A 6,951-nucleotide genomic window follows, 5' to 3' on the forward strand; every position below is an offset into this window, starting at 1 on the left:
CTACAGAGCAGTGGGGCTGCAAGTCCTCTTGGTTTCTCCTTGGGGCTTTTATCTTTTCCTTTTCCCTCACTTAGCCAGGATTCCCCCCACCATCACAGGGCTGGTCTTAGCCCCTCCCTCTGATATCAGCCATTCCCACTCCACTTTCAGCAGCCTAGCATCTTGTTTGTGATCATTCTCCCAGTCCCACCATTAGGCAGTTGCTCTACCCCTTCCCTCTATCAAAGCATGAAAGGACCATGAGGCCCAGATGCAATGGTTCCAATGTACATTTCTATTTCCACCAGAGAGCCTTTCTGTCCTAGGTTGCCTGGGGCTAACCACAATGCCTTTCCTCAAGGCTCCGGCCCCAGCCTTAGGCAGTGAAAAAGACCAAAGCCTACCTGTACCAAGGAAATTCCTGGGCTGCTGGCCTCTTCCACCCTGCTCTTACTTCCTTACCCTCTCAACCCTAACTTCTCCCTTCTCTTTACCTCAGAGGCTTCTGTGGCATATTTTAAGTTTTTCCAGAATGTCCAGTGCTATTTTAATAAACATTGAACTCCATTTTCATAGTATATGAAATGCTTTTTCCAAAATTGAGACATGAGTCTCAGTGCCTCTTATATTGTTTTCATGTCTGAAAATGAAGTTTGTGACAGAGGAATGTGTTGATGGAATATAATATCTTCATGAATAGAAGCATTAGTAAACTGGCTCAGTTGTCATTAAGAAATACTTTCATTTGCTTTTTGACAAAATAGTCATGAGTGAATAGCAAGTAATGCATTAAAAACTGCTGATTTCTTATTGCACTCATTCATATTAAAATAACAATACAGAAAATAAATATAGAAAAACTTCACTTACAATCCTATCGCTCCATATAATTACTGTTTTATTTTCCTGTGTTCCCTTTCAGGCCTAGGCCATGTATTAGGAGGCTGCTGAATGGGGCTCCGAATACAGCTCCGTGGTAAAGGAATTCTTGTGAAAAGTTGTGTTCCATTTGTGTATTGTACTTCAAACTAGCTCTGGGCACTACCCACATTTTAACTTGCTGTGTTAACCAGCTTTAGTTTATTATCTCAGAACTCTGGCTGCACCATTATAGTAGCAACATTCATCTTTTTTTGGCAGTGGTGGGGCCTTTACCACCAGCATATCAAGGAATATCACAATAAGTTCCACGACACTAGATTTTTTTTTTTGAAACGGAGTCTCACTCTATCATCTAGGCTGGAGTGCAGTGGCATGATCTTGGCTCACTGCAACCTCTGCCTCCCAGGTTCAAGCGGTTCTCCTGCCTCAGCCTCTCGAGTAGTTGGGATTACAGGTGTGTGCCAACACATCTGGCTTTATTTATTTTATTTTATTTTATTTTTAGTAGAGATGGTGTTTCGCCATGTTGGCCAGATTGGTTTTGAACTCCCGGCCTCAAGTGATCTGCCTGCCTTGGCCTTGCAAAGTGCTGGGATTACAGGCATGAGCTACCGTGTCCGGTCAACACTAGATCTTAATTGCATATTTCCAAAAGGTTAGTGAGTTTATGGATATTAATAGGCCTTCATACATAAGAGCTGAATTCCCTCTTTATCTGGGATTCTTATGTTCTGTTGATATTGTGGAAAGTTCTCAGCTCAAGACAGGCAATGAATTGGGCCTGAAGTCATACTCTATCCTCTAAACGGGGCAGCAATGCGTATTTCCAAGCTCAAGGAAGAAATGACTCCCTCTGGCCTCTTCCCCTTTCTAATTTTCTTCCTGAAATTGTAGACGTCTTATCTTGGTATTTATAGCATTTGCCTGATTACAAAAGTAATCTGAAGTGTTGATGAAAAACACAGTTTCCTGGGGCCTTTCCAGGCCTATTGAATCAGAATTCTGTGGAATGGCTTGGTTTAAACAGGCACCTTGGGTGATTTTTACAATCTAGGCAGATTTGGAAACAGTTGTTTATTTGAAGGCAATCCATAGCTACCAGCTCACACATGTGCTTAGCACACTTTTGAGGAAAAGTGGCCAGTCGTTCCATCCTCGGGGGATCAATGATTGTGTAGACCTTTGTCCTTATTCCATCCTAAATACGGCATGGCCACAGCTATACAAAATGTAGGACGGGGTGACAGGCCAATGTGGGAAGATAATCTTCTCTGTCAAGGTCATTATACATAATACTGCCACAGCCTTCACTTTGTAATTGGGAATTATATTCCTTATCTATATTATAATTTGTACATGATGGGTGTGTGTGTGTGTGTGTGATTTTTTATTATGCTTTTTTTCATGTGATCACTGGGTTTTAAATTCAGTTTACTGAAAAAATGCTCTCTCATCAATCACTGTGGTATTAATTTGAAAGATAAGCAGATTTTATGCAACTCTAGGTCATGGCCAAGATCTGGAGTGATATTCCCTGAAGTAGGCTAGTCCCATAGTTGTGAAATAATGGGGCTTGTTTTGGATGTATGCTTCCTTGCTGGATTCCCCACTCACCCAGATTGATCCAGGCCCTCCTGCTGTCTGCCAGAAGCCCATCCTTTTTACTCAGCTCCCTACCCTTCCCAGCAGGGCCCCATTCTCCCAAATCACCCTTCCTTCCCTCATAAGTTCATCTCTTGAGTCAAAAGATAAAATAAGAACAATAAAACATAACCCAACTCTCCTCCTCTAGATTTGATGATCTTAGCTGGTAGAAAGAAAGGGATGGATGAAACAAACTCATGCCGTAGCAGGAATGACTGATGGATCTTACTGCATTAGCAAATGGTCCCAAGGACATTTACATCTTAAGACATGATTGTTAAACTAAAGGAATAAGTCTCAAATACAGTGTATCAGACAGTTTAAAAGGAGAGTGAGGTGAAATGTGGGGCAGAGGGATCTTTAAATCACACAAGGGCCATAGTTCACTGCTCCCCGAGGCCAGCTGTTGCCCCTGGAAATGTGTTGATAATGGCATTTAGCCAAGAAGGCCAGGGAAACACTTGGGTCTGGTTAAAGGGCAAGTCCTGGTCTTTCACTCTACCCTTCGTCTCTCTCATCTCCAACAGGGCACTGCATGGGTGTACTCTCTGCATGGTGGGTTGTCATGGGAGCAAAAGGATCATCTGCCAGAGCAGGGGCCACCCCAGCAGAGGGAGCATCTGTCCTGGAGCAGTGCAGGAATGGTGCAAACCCAGAGTCAGGGCCCTTGACTTTTCATTATTGAAGGCTATTGACTTGTGGACTAAGTGGCTGTCAGGTATAGCCCTTTCACGCAGACAGAATCAAGAACCTTTGGCACAGGCTCTTATCACTGTGTGTAAAGGTAAAAAATTGATTAGGCTCAAGTGGAAGAAAACGTGATACTTTATTTTTTCTCAGTTGAAACTTTAGTCTCTGTGTCTTTCTGTGTCAAGAAAATAGTAAAATCCAAATCTAACCAGGCAGGCTTTTCCCCTGCTTGATTAAAGGATTTTTTTTTTTTTTTTTTTTTTTTTGAGACAGAGTCTCGCTCTGTCACCCAGGCTGGAGTGCAGTGGCATGATCTCGGCTTACTGCAACCTCTGCCTCCCAGGTTCAAGCAATTCGCCTGCCTCGGCCTCCTTGATTAAAGGATTCTTAATTAAGAAAGGAAAATCTATTATAGAATAAATGCTAAATGAAAATAAAGCAAGCACATTGAACCCTCATTCATAAGTTAGAAACAAAGCTCAGATATTCATCACAGTGTGTTTAGCCATGTTATGCTGTCGGTGTCCTCGGGTCCCTAGGTATCATGACTGCTTAATGATTTTCAGTGACGGGACAAAACTATAGAGACAAGGCTGGACATAGCTCTCTTCAATTTTACTTTTCATCCCTCCCCCCACCTACTAAATATTTCCCATATTAAATAAAAATCTGAAATGTTAGTAACATAACTTGATGAGCCTGACTTCCCTCATCTGCAAGGTTTATCAGATGATATCAAAGAAGACTTTGGTCTCAAGATCAATGATTAAATATTCCAAGAGAAGAGGTCTATTTTCCTGAGTGCATTTGTATTTCATGTTGCTCTTTGAGTGACTTTCTTGAGTTAGGATATGTGTTTAAATTACTTATTCTTCAAATGAATTGGTGAAGAAGTAAGTATAGATATTTTATTACAAAATAGCTAAAAGTTTATCAGTAATAACTGATACTTCCTGGGTGCCAGGCTCTGTTGTGTGTTTTATATGTACCATATCTAATCGGCACAACAATCTCCTGAGTGGTTGCCATTTTTGTTGCTGTTTTTAGTTCGGAACTGAAGCATAGGGAGTTTGGATGACTTCAGCAGGGTTCTACACTGGCTAGTGGTTTTACTGGGTTCTGGATCTGGGCAGAATTATTCCTCAGTCTTTAAGACTGAAGAGTCACAGAGGCTAAAGCTAAGGCTAACAGCCACAGAGCCATAATACCTCTCCTGCAGTAACAACAAAGAAACCTAGAAGAATACACTGCAAGCTGGTAAGACAGGTTTCCTCTAGGATTATGGGAAGGGTGCCAGGAAAACTTTGGCCTTATCATATCATTTGAATTTCTTTTTATAATTATAATGTATCCATGTATTACTTAATATAGTGGATAAAACTTTAACTTTTACAGTTAAAATTGCCAAAGTCCTAAATCAGATTAATAATTTCCATAAAATCATTACTACTTAAAAAAATTTGTCAATGAGACTCTTAAAGCTGGTAGGGAACTAAGAAATCATTCATCATAATCTCCTTGTTTTTCAAATGAGGAAACTGAAGTTACATGATTTGCTTAAACTCACAGTACTAGTTAGTGATAGAACAGGTCTGCTACTGCCCAACTTTGTGTGCCTCTGCTGCACTTTTCAACATATACTTTGGAGCAAGACTTACAGATCTTAAGTGAAAAGTCTGAGAGTTTCAGCAAAAGCTTGTATGCACATAACCAACTCCAGAGCCAAGATATAGATTATTTCCATTACTCCTGAATGTTCTCTTGTGCTAGCCATCTCTTTGAAAACTTTGCCTTGCCCGTTCATGTGCGCTGGTAAGAATTCAAGTGCTTATATTTCCTATATATTCACACATTTTACAGTTCCCAACAGAGACACACCTTAGTGTGTCTGTGTACTTCCTTAAAGACAGAAACAGGGTTTTAACAAAGTTCCATGCTCTTCTTATCCTTTACAAACCAGTTCCTAATTACTGAAATTGCTAATTGCTGTTCCTTGTTTACAAACATTAACTCAAGTTGGTCTTTAGCCTGACATAATTATCATTACATATAAAATTATTTTTTAGTCATTTAATTCTGAAAGCTCCCCAGACACATTTATAATCAGAGTACATGTCTTTTTTTTTTTTTTTTAACTGAGCAGTTTCTATATTACAATCCTGGAAGCTCTAAGAATAAGACATATGGCCGGGCGCGGTGGCTCATGTCTGTAATCCCAGCACTTTGGGAGGCCGAGGCGGGTGGATCACCTGACGTCAGGAGTTCGAGACCATCCTGGCCAACATGGTGAAACCCCATCTCTACTAAAAATACAAAAATTGACTGGGCATGGTGGTACATGCCTGTAATCCCAGCTACTGGGAGGGCTGAGGCAGGAGGATCACTTGAACCTGGGAGGCGGAGGTTGCAGTGAGCTGAGATCATGCCACTGTATTCTAGCCTGGGAAACAGAGCAAGACTCCATCTCAGGAAAAAAAACAACAACAAATAACAGAATAAGACATATTTACTAAAACCGGTGCATCTGAACATGGGCAAATTTGATCTTCTGTGCTTTAACTGGATGAAGCTTTCCAGCTGAGTTGGCAATGGTCTTCTGGCAATCATCAGTCAGCCCTGCCCCTGAGCATCTTCCTCTTTTCCTGTTTGGTTTGCTCCTTGGGCTTGGTGTATGGTGTGTGTGTGTGTGTGTGTGTGTGTGTGTGTGAGAGAGAGAGAGAGAGAGACGGAGAGCTCACTGCAGTCTGGCAATGGTACCAATGTGCTGATGATTAATTTTTGAGAATAACTTCATATTCACAAACATGGAAAATGTCCTCTGGCATGAGTGGATCTCAATCCATATAATTTTAACATCTAAAACAGAGTACAGTCCTCGTTTTAGATCTTGTTCTGCAAAATTATTCCAAAATCCCTAGGAAATAGTCCCAAAAGATATAAAGTAATTTTTATGAATATATTCATAGCAGTGAATTACAATTGTGAAAACTAGAAATAATGGAAATTGTTCAATAATGGAGGATGCTGAAATGATAGAGAACTATATAGTTACTAAATGGGATTGATATGTGACCAAGTGGAAACATGGAAATATTTAAATTAAATAAGATAATATTAAGTGAAAAAGAATATTTTAAAATTTGAAGTACTATATAAATAGTAATTTACAGTCATGGAAAAATATTTATACCTTAATAGAACTTGGTTCCTTTCCTACCTGAAAGTAATTTTGATTTTTTTTTTTTTTTTTTTGAGACGGAGTCTCGCTCTGTCGCCCAAGCCGGAGTGCAGTGGTGCGATCTCAGCTCACTGCAAGCTCCACCTCCTGAGTTCACACCATTCTCCTGCCTCAGCCTCCTGAGTAGCTGGGACTACAGGCGCCTGCCACCACGCCTGGCTAATTCTTTGTATTTTTAGTAGAGACGGGGTTTCACCATGTTGGCCAGGATGGTCTCAAGCTCTTGACCTCATGATCTGCCCACCTTGGCCTCCCAGAGTGCTGGGATTACAGGTGTGAGCCACAGTGCCCGGCCAGTAATTTTTATTTTAATGCTTTCTAGGGTCTTTGTTTTTTAAAAAAAGGTTCTATTTCATAATAAGTTCAAACTGCAGAAAATGTACAAGAATGGTGTCAAGATGATGTCAAGAATTTCCCCTGACCCCACGTACCCTTTACTCATATTCACCGATTTTTAACTCTTTGCCATAGTTGTTTTATTATCATTTTCTCCTTCCATATACACATATTACTTTTTC

Source organism: Gorilla gorilla, chromosome 3 (genome assembly GCF_029281585.2).
Source record: "Gorilla gorilla gorilla isolate KB3781 chromosome 3, NHGRI_mGorGor1-v2.1_pri, whole genome shotgun sequence".
NCBI classification, from domain to species: domain Eukaryota; kingdom Metazoa; phylum Chordata; class Mammalia; order Primates; family Hominidae; genus Gorilla; species Gorilla gorilla.